We start from the raw sequence: 16,097 nt of genomic DNA on the forward strand, positions 1-16,097 counted from the left end.
CGATCTTTGAAATGGATCATGCAATACTTAATTTGAGGAAGAGATCATCGGTCAAGAATAAATTTCTACATTAAAAATTAATAAGAAAAAGAAACTATATTATTTTTGAATTCTGACAGTGCCTAGCCTTTTGAGGATAATGTGCACCATCCAGTATTCCAGTTTAGTAAGTAGCAGTTTCATGAGAAGAAACTATAGGACCATACAAATTACAGATGCAAGCCATAATTAGACCTTCTGACAGCGTAAAAATATTAAAAGGTTTAACTTTTATAAACTCATACTATAAATTTTCTTAACACTCAAGTCACTATTATTCAAAGGTTCTGGGTTGCAACAAATATGATCTCTCTATCTTTAATTAAAGGTTGTGCTCCTTCATTTAATGGACCATATGTGGGCCAAATCGGATTAGTTGGAAATTCAAAGCGAACCGATCACCGGGTGAAAACCGAGAAAAAAACATTCATATCACTTGAAAGATAACTGTAATATACTAAATCTTACTATTACTAATATGTAAGTAGATATGCTACAAATACTGATCAATAATAAATAAAATTAACTTCGAAGGAGAGAAATATTGAAGTGTGTAGTTGTGAAAGCGCTAAGTCCTTGCATTAATTTCACTTCACGTGATTCGGAGCTTCTCTGTTTTTGTCTTCTACTAGAAGATGGTTACTTAGTGATATGCAATGGAGACTGCACCTCAGATCTTGATCAGTTTCAAGTAAGAAGTTTGAGAATAAGGACAATACCGATATAGAAAAAAGAAACAGGCAGTAATGCACTCAACATACTTCGATGCAACGCAGCAAAACAACTACTAACAGGAAAAACAAGAAAGTTACATCAATCAAAACGACAGCTTGATATTATTTTTTAAAAGAAGTCTACTTTTATGGTAAAACAAGAACATATAGATAATAAATGGAGTAAATAAAGAAGGTGTCTAACTCTAACACAGAGTTGGTGTGACCCAAATTGGAGGACAAAAATGACTGAGGGAAACGCCCTTGTAATGCGGCTGGATACTTCCATCTGCTAAGCTGAACACCCCCATGTCCAACCCGCCTCCTTCTTCATAGTGGAGGTATGTCTCCCAATAGTCGTCTGTAAAATAAATATGATTGGGCTTGATTCCTGGAAATTGAGAAGCTTGGACCGAAATAGAAGCATTAGCACCTAGAAAAAAAAAAGATCTGTCCCCTAATTCCTTGGTTCGTGTCACTTTGCCAGAAGCTAAATCGACCTGGAAAACTTGAAAATCGGTTGTCCCATATGTTAGCTCCGCCACAACACCTTCTACTGGGATAAAGGTCAGTGGAATCCTGTCGTAATCATCTTTGACGTGCCTTGCTCGGCCACCAACGCGCACAACTACAAATAAGGATCCTAATGATTCTAGGATGTATAACTTATCTCGAGGGTCCCTAGGACCAAATGGTTGCTGAGCTACTATGTGAGTTTTAGTGGGTTCAGGGCCATCAACATCACGCGGCCAAAAAAAATCGAATGCATAAAAATGGCCATTAAAGTGTACCACATCACCAATTGTAGACTGAGGGGTTTGTTCCTCAATTCTGGTCCATCTCAAATCTCCTGGTCTCCAAAAACTGAGAAAGTCGATGTCTCCCTCGATGACCATGAGAATGTAGTCCGATGTATGAGGACTACCTGACAAAACTGCTTTTTGGAAGAAGGTCATTAAGTGAAGCGTTGCGTGGTTATCATAATTCTCGGTGGTATTTTGATGCGGCAATTCAAACTGAACACCGGAAAAAGGATGTAGCAAATTAATTTCACCTTCGTCATCTCCAACAGTAATAAGCCATCCCATAGACTCCATACATCGTTTTCCGGTGGCCTTTGGAATCCGCTTATGCAAAACCATGCCATTATTGATAACGGAATCCAAATTAGAGTAAGAATTTGAGAAGTAAATATGGAAGCAATAACAACAAGAAATTGAACAACTAGAATTAAAGAGATTAAAATAAAGGATATGGGAAAAATTCAGGGAAAGAATTTCAAAAACTTCCAAGAATGCAAGTTCTATAGCTTTGACAAGATCAAAGTAACAACGTCTTGATTTATGGAAGAAATCAAACGTCTTTACTTAAAAAGCAAATCAAAACAATAGATTCGGATCTTGACTGCTTTACGAGTAACTTGAGACAACAATTAATAACTAGTATTAATCGCCTTCTAAGAATACCACAAAGGAATCAAAGATATCATAAAAGAGAAGTAATCTTACTACCTTGAACTATGAACTAGATTATTGATTAAGTATATCATACTTTGAGAGTTCTTTTGAACCTTTGTTACTTGTGCTTTGAGATTTATTTCAAGGTAGTAAGATTACTTCTCTTTTATGATATCTTTGATTTCTTTGTGGTATTCTTAGAAGGTGATTAATACTAGTTATTAATTGTTGTTTCAAGTTACTCTAAAACGGTCAAGATACGATTCTATTGTTTTGATTTGCTTTTTAAGTAAAGGCGTTTGATTTCTTCCATAAATCAAGACGTTGTTACTTTGATCTTGTCAAGGCTATAGAACTTGTGTTCTTGCAAGTTCTTGGAATTCTTTCCTTGAATTTTTCTCATATCCTTTATTTTAATCTCTTTAATTCTAGTTGTTCAATTCTTACTCTAATTTGGATTCCCGACCTAATTATTATCAATTATAGAGGCTGAAGAATTGTCTACAAGGATCATCATTTCCTTCCTCCGCTAACATCAACCAAGGAACTCGAGGCAAGTCACTGTTAAAATTGCTCTTAGTGGCGGTAGAGTGCCAGATTTACATACCGCATAAAAATTTAGATAGCCTTCAATCAAATTTAAACGCTTACCTACAAGAACCAGCAGATCATGTTGAAGTTCCGACCACTCACGCGCCATTGGCGTACAAGAAGGAAATCTCAGGTTAAGGATGCACACGCCAACCCTCCTATATATAAGAATCCCTAGATTCTGAGAAGAAAGTCCCACATAGATTCGGAATGGGGAATCCTATTTAATTTGCGCCGATTGTTTCTCACAACCCCTCTAATTACTGTCTCCCCTTTTACTTAGTTTTGCCTCATTTTTTTTTTAAATTTTTTTCCAGGGATATTGTGGCCTCAATACTGTCCACAGTCAATAAAATTGTCGTTGTGTACTTGTGTCCTTTGCCAAAAAAGCAGGGTTTCATAAGTTTCCATTTGAATTTGGTTTTCCATCTTCAAGTTAATTGTATCTTTTATTTCAGTCCATAGAAAAATAAATTATTGTAATTAAAAAATTAGATTACATTTTAGTGCATGATATATGTATTGAAAATACTAGTTTCTTGGCATGTACGTTGCACATGTATGCCGAGTTATGTATTAGAAAAATTTGTAAAATAATATCATTATTATTAAACAAAGCTTTGAGTAAATAATAATGCATAAGAATAATAATTAATATGGATTGTCATATCGAGACTTGTTTGTTGAGGTCAAAATGATTGGATATGCTTGTTGTGTCCACTTCCACGGAGGGCTTCCAATCCGTTGGATCCAAGCTCTTGATTTGCATCTTCATCCATACTCTGAAAAATTTAAGTTCAAAACTTACTTGAACAATATATCAAGTACACTAGAGGGAAGAAGTGAGCAAAGAAAAAGTTACACTCTATATCTTTGTACGTGAGAGTATACGTAAGTCAATTGATGTAAGCTCAAAAATGAGATCGTCTTTTAAAGCACATAAAGTAAGTTAATCGTGTTACCTTGGAGGTTACAAAATTTTAAGATCATGAATAACAAGTACCAAGAGGGTTCGGAAGCTTAGAAGCTAAACGAAAAATAATTTTCGTCGAAAGTCGATAAGTTTGGAATGTTATAACATGCACTTTGGGGTGAGACTAGGGTTATTAACATGATAAGGAGGTTATTTTATGAGTTATTTAGGCTTATGATAGTCTTGTGTTATGTTTTGAAGTTAAGCGAGTTGTGGAACAAAAATTGGCAAAGATCATCACAAGTTACATTCATAAATGTGCTGAAATTTAGGTCAAATGTAGTGGAGCTTTTCTCCCAATATTCTTAGAATTATGGGATAATTTACATATCAAATTGAATATCTACGAGTCTAATTTCTAACGCATTAAACCGTTCATCGATACAACATCGAAGTAGAGAGATATTTGCAGTTTTGCGAGACTGCAGACTGCATAGGTGACAAGTAGGTGTGTCACTAAAGCTTTTTGAGCAATACATTTCGTGTGTTATATGAGGTCTTTTTGGGACATATTATATACCAAATTTAAGGTCTTGAAATTTAGTTTCCAACGCTCTTAACCGTTTGTTAATACGACATCCGGATAAAAAGATATAAGCATCGGAAAAAGGGCCAATGCTAGGGTGTCAAGTTAGCACCTCTTTGACTTTTCAAAAGTGGATATATATCCCTTATGTCGTCTCTTTATTCATTTTTCCACAGATCACGACCAAAATAAGACCATAAACTTACCCTTATGCTGTCTACAAGGGTTTCAAATAAGGTTAACATCCCGGGTACGAAATCAAGAAGCGGTAACAGTAGAACGACCCCTACACGTAAGTATCGCTATATCGCCTCTCTTTTTCTTTGTAGTTTGAGTTTTGGAAGGTATTTCATAGTTAAAAAATGTCTACTTGTTGTATTTAAGCTTTTATATATCAAGGAAAGTTGATAAATTTGTTTTCTAATAGTTAGAACTCAAGGGACGGTAATCGGAAGCCGTGAGTTCGATTTATTTCACTTTTAGTATACTGTTTTGTAGTCCACTTGTGTTAGCCTATTGTGCTGGTGATTTGTGGAGTTTGGAAGGACGAAGGGCGTGGAGAAACGCCACATGCGGTACGGTAGTAGGCTGGTCGCTCGTCATTGCAATTTCAGGCTAATTGATAACTTGTTAATTGGGTGTACTATGGTGTATTAGGGATTTTGCTGTATTAGAGGTCTTGAATTATAGTTATATTATTTTTGAGTTGCTAATTGTATTGTGTTACTATCTCTCCTATAGTAGGCTTGAGGAGGCAGTAAAATCATGGGAAATGTTGCTCGCTTTCTTACAGATTAAGTTACTTTCATTGCATAAATGAGAGAGCCATTTGTATCTTGACAATGGCTTCACTGTCGTTATCGTAGATTAAGGTGCAGTGAGTTGAGTTTAGCATTGTTATTGGACGGATTTCTATAAGGTATGTTAAAATTATCCCTTCTTTCCTTTTGGTATGATCCATATGATACAAACGAAACGAGAAAACGCGCAACTTTCACAAATGACTCTATTCTTAAGTCCCCATGTGTCTTATTATTATATCGGCTGTTCATGGGTCTCAGAAAATATAAAGTTGATGAAGTTTTTCCAAAGGCATATTGATCTTATAACATTCCGAGAGATCTTATTGACTTACTTCTTATGCATTGCATTCATTTATACATGTAAATTGACCTATGACTAGATAGCGTTATATACGCGTATATTATATGTATATCGGGTATGAGGAAAGGTTATGGTGTTATATATGTACGCACCACCATCCGATCAGCTGGTATACGTTGATGATTTTGCCCACGGAGGCCGAGATGATATGATGGGTTTCCCTTAGAGGCTTGATGATGTTATGTACGCATACCTATGCATTATATAATATTTATACGCATATACATGAAATTCTAAACGTTTTATGATTCACATATCTATTCAGACTTATAGGTCGAGTTCTTTACTCCATATTTCTTTCATGTCTTTTATATACTGCTTTCATACTTTATTTGTACTAACGTCCCTTTTCCTGGGGACGTTGTGTTTCATGCCCGCAGGTCCCGATAGACAAGTTGCCAGTCCTTCAAGTATGTTATCAGCTTAGCAGAAGGTGTTGGAGCACTCCACTTGCTCCGGAGTTGCCTATTTGGTCAGTATGCTTTGGACATATATTGATTGGTATGGCAGGGCCTTGTCCCGACCTTTATAATATTTATGTACTCTTATAGTCTTGTAAACAGATGTCAGGTATATGGATACTTGTGTGGCCTTGTCGGCTTATGTTTTGAGTTTACAAATGATCATGCCGGCCTTATAGGCCAGTATGTCACATGTATAAGTTTCTATATCATGTTGGGTCGTCCTATATCTAGTATTCCCTTATGTTTTACTTTGGTTATCTCATGACGGCCCTTTTGGCCTATATATCCATGATAGTACAATAAGAAAGATATGTTACATTAGTACTCGGTTGAGTAAGGTACCGAGTGCCTGTCGTGGCCCTTCAGTTTGGGTCATGACAAAAGTGGTATCAGAGTAGTTCTGTCCTAGGGAGTCTACAAGCCGTGTCTAGTAGAGTCTTGTTTATGGGTATGTTGTGCACCACACTTATAAGCGGGAGGCTACAAGGCATTTAGGATGGTTACTCTTTCTTCTTACTCTAGATCTTGTGGTAGAGCTCAATTGTAAGAATTCAAACTCCTAAATCCTATTTTATTTGTAATATAATGATACCTGCATCCAGAAAGACAGTTGGTAAGAGATTGAATGTGGTTGTGGAAGAGTTGAGTAAGAGGAACTCGATTTTGCATCATGCTTATGATGAGTAAATATGAGTTCTTCAGCAGATCATGTATGTACGTGTAAGCTTCTTGATATGGAACCTTAAGGCATGAATATCTATCCACCCATATGGTATAAAGCAATAATAGAATCAGAAGATAGATAGAAGTTTCAACAAGTAAAAGAAGCAAGGTGAAGAAGGGTACGAGGTACCCAATTGATGAAGATTATCAGTATTTACAATTCAAGTAGAAAAATATAAGCATACTGAGTTACTTTCAATAGTAACAGACATACATGTCACACCCCTTTTTTTACACCTCTAATTCTCTCTTAAAATTAAAAAAAAAGATTTTTGAAGCTTGAAAAGATTTTCAAATTTAAAAAGTGACAAGGAATTGTGTTCAAAAGGATTTTTCAGAGTCGCCACCTGACATTGGTTTCGTTGTGCCAGATCACCGTTTTTAAAAATAATTTTTCCTTTTAAAACACTTAGGACTCCAAAACTAATCTGCACCAGAGATTCGGGTAAGGGGATTCATTTGACTCGGGGAGAAGGTGTTAAGCACTCCCCAAGTCCCGTAACTAGTACAGTTGCATACTCGATCTAGTTGGCTTTAAAAACATTCAAATTGAGGTAAAATCATAGAAAAGAAAAATAAACACAAAAGAAGCTCGAGGTCGTCCTCATATAAATGAAAGAAAATTTAAAGAAGGAAAATTAAAGTTCTAAATTATCCTACGCTACTTCTTCTACGATGTTCGCCACAACCTCCGTTTACATGTACGATGGGGCATTCCCCAAAATAATATATATACAAATCCTTCGGGGCATTCTTCGGATAAATTTAAGTAAGGGAACGACCTCTCGCCTCTAAATTAAACAAAACAAAATCCTATAGTTTGCCTACCCAAGCGTGGTCGGCCTAAACATGCTCCTAGCGGTAAACAATAAAGAAAAGTGAGGTATTAAAACATCTATGGTTCAATTCCTTTTTCGGTTTTTAACCAAGCTCCATGGCCAAATTCTTTTCCATTTCTGTTCCTTTTAAAAGGAATACCGAATTGACTGTGAGTCTAAAAGGCATACATCAACAATAATTATGTGCGAATTGTTACAATACTGGACATTCCAGTAATTTTCCATTGAATCATGTAATTAAATTTCATTTCAAAATCACACTTTCCAATTCAAGATATCACAAATAGGCATGAAATTCCCACAAGTCTTAACCTAAACATCATACAAGACAAATTCAATAAATAAAGGGTAAGATGGTGACAGACCTCAAATCCCAGTGATTTTGAATCTCAAATTGCTTAAACATCGGGAAACTTAGACAGCGACAACCTCGACGGAAACCTTCTAACTCGAATGGATTTTCGGAACTCGAACTTCGATTTCGCCTGAACAGTCATGGAAATGAACTATTTGGGGTAGTTTGCAACTGTCAACTCTCTGTCCTCTCTACTGTTTGTGTGTGTGTGAGAGAGTGGTGATGCGGCGGCTAGAGTAGATTGGAGGAGTTCTGGCCGGCCGCTTTCTTAGTTGATGGAAGGTTGGGTGGTGGGTCTGTTGGTGAGGTGAGGGAGTATGACTGGAGTGTGGAGAAGAAGGAGAAGGGTTTGTTTTGTTACTTGGGGCTGCGACAGCAATGGATTTTGGCAGGGGTGGTTGTTGGGTCTTGGAAGATGGAGATGGGAGGGTCGTTTTGTGTGAGGTAAAGAGGAAGCAGCGGCTGTTGTAGGTTGAAGAAGAAGATCGGCGGTGAGGGGTCTCTTGGTGAGGGTAACGGCTGGGAGCTCCAGAGATTAGGGTTAGGGTTTTGTCCAGGGGAGGGATTCCAAAGGTTGTCTAGTGTTTTATGTATTAGGGTAAGATAAAAACATGGGCCTAGGTTTGAATTGGGCTCTAAATCTACAAAATTGGGCTAAGAAAACACTGAAAATTTAATTTACTTCTAAAAATATTTATAAGAAAATATAAAATAACTCTTAATTGAAATAAACTATTATATTTCAAATAAAACTAAAAATTAAAGTTAAAATTATTTTTGGTATTTTCAAAGATTATATTAAAATAAAATAGGTTCAAAATAATATATCCTTCTAAAAATACCTAATACGTGAATTAAATAGAGAAATATAGAACTATTTCTGTAATTTTCAATTTTTGTTCTTAAAATAAAGTAAAAGAGTCAAAACTAGTTAAAATAGCGATATTAGACCTAAACTAAGTATATAAGCACTAAATGGTATAAAATATCGAGGAGGGTCAAAAATTACACGTTTACAGCTGCCTCTCTTTGACTAAAAATACGAAGAGTTTTCAGACAAAGAACAACGAGACAAATTTTTTGACCCGACCCTTATCTAGAGAGACCAAAAACTAAAAGAAAGGAGAATGTGATCGAGCTCTTGTATTTGAGCTATCAACATATCCTTGGCTATAAAGGAATCAGGCCACGTGTAGTTCAAAATTAGGAAGAGTGATGGAGTATACCGAGGTGGAGAGTCGATTGAGGTGTCGTCGAGGTTCCGGTCCGCGGTCCTATTATTACATCAAAATCAAAAAAATGAATAAGACTAACTAAGCATGTGAGCTATGAGTTACAAGATTCCTATCTATAAGTCTTCTAAAGCTTGATCTTGAGTCTTGAATGATTCTTTATGTAGACTTTAGATTTGAACTTTGACGCTTGCTAGCTGCATGTGCGAGTTCATTCTTCTTTAGCTTTTCGGATCACGACGGGACATGCGAAGCTCGTGACTCAGTCATGTCTTGAGCAATCCATATCTTATCTCCGATACTGCATTTCGGATACTTCTTCTTTCATTCTGGATTAAGACTACTTTTGTTGGTCATCTCGGATTGTCGACTCACATTCTTGCCGCGAGCTTCTGTCACATCTAACATGAATTGAATTTTGGAATGATTTTCCTCATTCTCCAGGTGGGCACCTGCTACTGACTTGAAACTTGAAATGACTCTGAAATGTATTCCCTCATTCTCTACGTGGGTGCCTGCAATCAAAACAACAGAACAAACAAAATTTTCTGCCCCAGTTTACACTACGAAGATTTGTGAGTTGTTAGCAAAACTATAAATCACATGCTATTGATGCAATGATGAGAGTAAAACTAGAGACTCGACTAGGATGTGCGTCTCCTAGGGATGAACTCACACTAGGAAGTACGTCTTCTAGGGATGAAACTTGAATGAATCAAACTAGGAAGTGCGTCTCCTAAGGATAAAAGGATAAAAGTCGAATGACTCAAACTAGAAAGTGCGTCTCCTAGGGATGAAACTTGAATGAACCAAACTAAGAAGTGCGTCTCCTAAGGGATGAAACTTGAATGAACCAAACTAGCAAGTGCGTCTCCTAGGGGTGAAACTTGAATGAACCAAACTAGGAATTTAAAATCTCAATTTAGGAAGTGTATCTCCAAAAACAAAAATTTAACGTGAAAGACCCATACTAGGAAGTACGTCTCCTAGGGGCAAAACTTCAATCACTCAAACTAGGAAGTGCGTCTCCTAGGAATGAACTTAAATGACCCAAAACTAGGAAGTGCGTCTCCTAGGGGTAACCTTAATCTAGAAAGTGTGTCTCCTAAAACAAAAATCTAACCTGAAAGACCCAGACTAGGAAATGTGTCTCCTAGGGGCGAAACTTCAATGACTCAAACTAGGAAGTGTGTCTCCTAGGAATGAACTTAAGTGACCCAAAACTAGGAAGTGCGTATCCTAGGGGTAACCTTAATCTAGGAAGTGCATCTCCTAAAATAAAAATATAACCTGAAAGATCCAGACTAGGAAGCCTAGGGGTGAAAATTCAATGACTTAGGAAGTGCGACTTCTAGGAATGAACTTAAATGACCCAAACTAGGAAGTGCGTCTCCTAAGGGTAAAATATCAATTTAGGAAGTGTGTATCCTAAAACAAAAATATAACCTGAAAGACCCAGACTAGGAAGTGCGTCTCCTAGGGATGAAACTTTAATGACTACTAAAAAGTGCGTCTCCTAGGGGTGAAACTTCAATGATTCAAACTAGGAAGTGCGTCTCCTAGGGGTAAAATATCAATTTAGGAAGTGCATTTCCTAAAATAAAATATATAACTTGAAAGACCCAGACTAGGAAGTGCGTCTACTAGGGGTGAACTTAAACGACTCAAACTAGGAAGTGCGTCTCTTAGGGATGAAACTTGAATGAACCAAACTAGGAAGTGCGTCTCCTAAGGATTAAACTCGAATGACTCAAACTAGGAAGTGTATCTCCTAGGGATGAAACTTAAATAAATCAAAACTAGGAATTGCGTCTCCTAGGGGTAAAATCTCAATTTAGGAAGTGCGTCTCCTAAAAGAATAACCTGAAAGACCCAGACTAGGAAGTGCATCTCATAGGGGTGATGTGTGATCTTCTCAATAGCCTTTGCATAAGCAGAATTGGGGCATTACACCTGGAAAATTCAAGCTTTGATATGAACATAGCCTTCATTCCTGTTTCAGACAAAGAAAACTTATGAGTTTAAAATATGGTGGTTAGTTTGTGGCCTTGATTATGAGGGCGATTTCTCTTGCACTTGTCACGATCATCTTGGACTTCAACTTGGAAGATAGTGCTTGTTATCGGCCAACCATTTTTTCGGGCAACCCCTATCAAAAGAAAATTCTTGATTCGCTCAAGTCCAATACCTTATGCCCGATGCATTGCACTCATGTTGTAACATTCACCAAATCTTTGCATTTTACATCAATCCCAAAGAACTTCTATTATCACCAACTCAGTGCACACACCATTCTCCTGTCTCTTATGCCATTTTGATGTTCTTGCCAGACTTGGCTTTGTGTGATTAAAAAGCTGGTAGTAGATTTTGAAGTCATTTCTCACTTTCTTCGACAAAAACAGACTCAAAAGGGACTCAAACAAAACAAGAGGAACAAAATAAGGAAAAAACGAAAAGAGATGGTATCTAACAAGAAAATATTTTTACCTAGGGAAAAGAACAAACATAGAAACTAATCTGATTTGAAGGCCATCTCCACTGACCATGACATGCATTTTGGATTAAACTGCCTGATCTGTCAAGCGAGTCTAATCTTCAACTCTTGTTATGCCTCTAAGTTGTGAAACTGGGCTTCAACGCTCCAATTGTCTTATTTGATCTACAATCCTCAGTCGACTTGTAGTGCCCTGAAGAGTTTTCACCATCAAGCCTCTCTCATTTTGCTTTTTTTCTCAACTCAGCGTCACCTTACAGTGCCCATGAGAGTTTTCACCGATAAGACTCTCTCATTTTATTATTTTCTCTCTTTGTGTTGAGAACAAGGTATTACCCATGATAAAGAAGATCATACTTTTACCACACGCTTTATTTGGCATCCTCAAAGATTGGTCGGAAGGTCTTTCTTTGGACCGTAATACAAGCTTCTGGACAGTGTTGGAAAGAAATGGTGGCATGAAGACTCAAAATAATTTAAGATGAAAGGGTTCAAAATTATAACTTTTGGAATCAGATCTTTTGGCCAAATTAAAACTTCTGCCCTAGTTTCTTGGAGTCAGGGGAAATTTTTTATTTTTTATTTTTTTATTTGGATTTTTGCTTTGATGGGACCGAATAAGCAAGGCTACCTACGTATTCTTAAAAGGAATCAGGTCGAACGTAGTTCCAATACAAAGTTGGTTTTTTGTTGTTGTTGTTTTTTTTCTTTCTTTTTCTTCTTTTCTTTTTCCTTTTTTTTTCTTTTCTTTTTTTCTCTTTTTCTCTTTTCTTTTCTTTTTCTAGTTCCTAACTCTATTTTTGATTCCAAAAGAAGGGTATGAAAGAAAACAAATTAAGGATCAAAAGGGGTAGCAAAAGATAAAAGTGTTTGGGTAGCAGAATAAAATATTTTTGTCATACCAACCTTTTAAAAATGCCAAGTACAAAATACAATTGAAGACAAGCAAAGAAATCACACATAGTATCTATTGATGGCATCAACACAAACAAAAAGTGCCAATGGGCAATACCTTTGTCCCGATGAATGACCCTTACAAATTCGAAGCAGACTTGACTCAACCTTATCTTGGTGTGGAAGAATGCATTATAGCATTGACCGATCTACCTCAAACTACTTGAGAGACATTACCTTGTTGTATGCTCTCATCCACCTCTTGATTTCCCAGACTAACTGCCTCAGTTCCACTCAATTCAAACTTCAGGCTATCTCAGAATGTGTGAATCTTTACGAGTTTCCTCAAATGCATCTTTTATCATATTCAAAACTATATTTTATTATTCCATGATTAGATTGGCTTTCAAGATCTGGCTAAAAACTCTGCATGCATGTCATGTCACTAGAATTGGCCTGAAGAGAACTATATACAAGAAAAGAACTAAACGAGGACTGCAAATAACAGAAAAACAAAATCTCATTTGACCAAAGGATGGAATGTTTGAACAACAGAATAAAATATATATTAAAGACCCGAAACAACCCTAGGCGACTGACTTAGATACACAAAACTAACTAACAAGGCTCGTAGAGATAGGAAAAAGAGGATAGAAGGGTTTGAACCACCAAAACAAACAAGAGGAAATCTGGATTACAATCCTAAAATAACCAGATAGCAGAAAAACATCAAAACAAGCTACCAAGATCCCTTTCTAGTGAGGAGAGAATGACATTTCAATTGCTAAGCTTGACATTTAGCCACAAATTCGCTCATCTGAATCACCAGGGACTTCTCCAATTTCAAAATCATTAACTTTAGTCAGCAAGTTCCCGAGAGGATTCTTATACTCCCTGTCACCACGCATATCCCCACAAAGTGTGCATCATCATGTGCAGGTAATGGATTCTGCACGATGTTCTGAGTGTCACTGTCATGGACCACAATTATCCCTTCTTGAATCATTCTTTCTATCTCCCTTTTCAAAGCACGACAATCTTCAATGCTATACCCTTGGACATTAGAGTGGTACATGCACCGTATAACAGGATCAAAACCTTTTGCATATGGGTCTGAAGTATAGCCGAGGAGCGGCTCAATCAGGCCAAAATGTTTTAACTTTTCAAACAAGCTTGTGTAGGATTCTCCGATTGGCGTGAAACTATTTCTTTGCCTTTGTTCTCCTCAATGCCCTTGTTTTTTAAGGTTGTTGGATGCTTGAAAATATTGTGAAGGCAAGAGTGTATTATGCGGTGCTGGAGCTTGCCCTGAGGAGTGACATAGTGGTTGGATAGATGACCAGACGTTATTCGGAGGATAAAACTGAGGTGGATTATGTGGATCTCGGGAATAGGTTTGGGGTTGGAGTCGGCGTCGAGACTGAGTATATTGGTGAGGCGGACCCATTGGTCCATGTCGTGATACTGAGACAACCATGGCAACATCATCCTTTTTATTCTGACCTAGCAAGCTTCCTGTACCACTCTGGATTGCTTGGGTGGTTGCTTTTATAGCAGAGTAGCTCATGATCTTGCTTGACTTGAGCCCCTCTTCCACTATTTCTCCCATCTTTACCACATCATTGAAAGGCTTACCAATAGTTGAGATTAAATGGCTGAAGTAAGTAGGCTCCAGGGCTTGAAGAAAGTATTCAACCATCTCATCGTCTTCCATCAGAGGATTGACTCGTGCAGCTTGCTCCCTCCATCAGAATCCATATTCCCTGAAACTTTCACTTGGTTTCTTCTCTATCTTGGTCAAGGATAGGTGATCCGGGACAATGTCTATGTTGTACTAAAAATGCCGAGCAAAAGCCTGAGCCAAATCGTCCCATGTGTACCACCTGCTGGCGTTTTGGCGGGTGTACCATTCTAAAGCTGCCCCACTCAGACTCTAGCGGAAGTACACCATCAGTAATTCGTCTTTCTCCCTGGTTCCTCTCATCTTACTGCAATAACCTCTTAGATGGGCTACAAGATCCCCATGTTCGTCATATAAGTCAAACTTGGGCATCTTGAACCCGGTGGGCAGTTGGACATCAATGAACAGACACAAATCCTTATAAGAGACACTCACCTAGCTTCCTAACCCTTGCATATTTCTCAATGATTGCTCCAGACTCTTTACTTTCTTAAATATCTTCTCTTGCTCCGCGTTCTTGGGTAGTTTCTCAATTTCAACATGAGGCTCAAAGTGAAGAGTGTAGGAATGAGGATCTGGGACTTTAAAGTGGGTTCCACGGCATAGTAGTGGGTATTTGGAGCTTGGAATGCGGGCTCACTAGAGGATCGGTGGAGGGTAGCTTGTGGAGGGGATGCAAAAACATGATTGATCAAAGGAGCGGAGTATGAGGTGCTTTTGGGAAGTGAAAAGGCTGTGGGGAGATATCAGTACCAGTGGGAATTTGGATTTGTGACAATGGCGGAATGGTGACGAGGCTTTCAGTGTAGTTAGTGAGAAATAATGGTGGAGGACGCCCACTAATCCAAGCTTGGTACATTTTGGCCATGTGTCCTTTCAACCTTAGGACCTCTTCTTTCAACTCAGATTCTGATTCAACAATCTCCTTAGGCGGATTGACAACACATATGTCCCAGTTTTTGCTAGCCATGGCTTCCTAGCTTTTTGACCTTGTGTTGTATGGACGAATCGCCAAAGTGCCACAAACTAACCACCCTCTGTTATGATAACAATGAAAGTAACAAAGAGGAGCAAAACAAAGCCAACATGTTAGCATTAGGACATTTATCAAATAGAAAAATCACATTGCGTGCAATACCCCTAGTAACAATTAACGGTTCTAGAATGACTTCGAGGGTCACAAGGTCATTTGGCATCATCCTAATTTTGTTCATTTCAATCTTCTCTTTTCTTTCTTTTCTAGCACTTCTTGGCTTGCTCATTTTTCTTCCTCCCTTTCTTTCTGATTACCACTCTTTCCTTTCCTCACATTTCTCATATCTCACAATTTTTTTTTATAATTAAATGATTCGATCAAACCCTATGTAGGTTGCCTACGTATCATGTCCCTCAAGAATTAGATCAAGCGTATTTCTAGAAAAGTAATGGACAAAATAAACTAAGAAACAAAAATCTTTTTGGATTTTAAGACAAACTCTGACACCAACTAAAAGACTCAATTTTACTGGACAAGACTAGAAAGTAAAACATGAACAACAGACCTAAAATAACATAAAAAGTCTCCTCAAGCAGCTCCTGTTTGCAATGATCTTGGGGTATCTGTCATGCTCGAGCTCTGGTACATGGATCCATGCTTGAATGAGAAAAATAAGACCAAATAGATTAGTGACTCAAGACACTATACGATGCCACGACACCTTCTATTGGACACATGCAAGGCATGGATGAGGTTGTTTTTGCAAAAAAAAAGGCTTACGTAGCCAAAAGTGACTGAAAGTGCAAAACTCAATAAGGAAACACCTCAGAAAGGCCTATATGGACTTAAACATCAAGGAATCATAACGTCTAAAGTTACTTTGCAAAAATGACCCCATTTTGCAGAAATGGCCTATGTGGCCAAAAATGGCTAAGCATGAAAATTCAACAGGAATGGACCTTAAACAAAGAGGACA

General features: G+C 37.6%; 1 pseudogene; it reads right to left on the bottom strand.

Moving 5' to 3' along the window:
• Positions 1–863: 863 nt before the first annotated feature.
• LOC107816094 (putative F-box protein At1g65770) lies at positions 864–3,115 on the bottom strand (annotated as a pseudogene).
• Positions 3,116–16,097: the final 12,982 nt, after the last annotated feature.

Source organism: Nicotiana tabacum, chromosome 6 (assembly GCF_000715075.1).
Source record: "Nicotiana tabacum cultivar K326 chromosome 6, ASM71507v2, whole genome shotgun sequence".
Classification (NCBI taxonomy): domain Eukaryota; kingdom Viridiplantae; phylum Streptophyta; class Magnoliopsida; order Solanales; family Solanaceae; genus Nicotiana; species Nicotiana tabacum.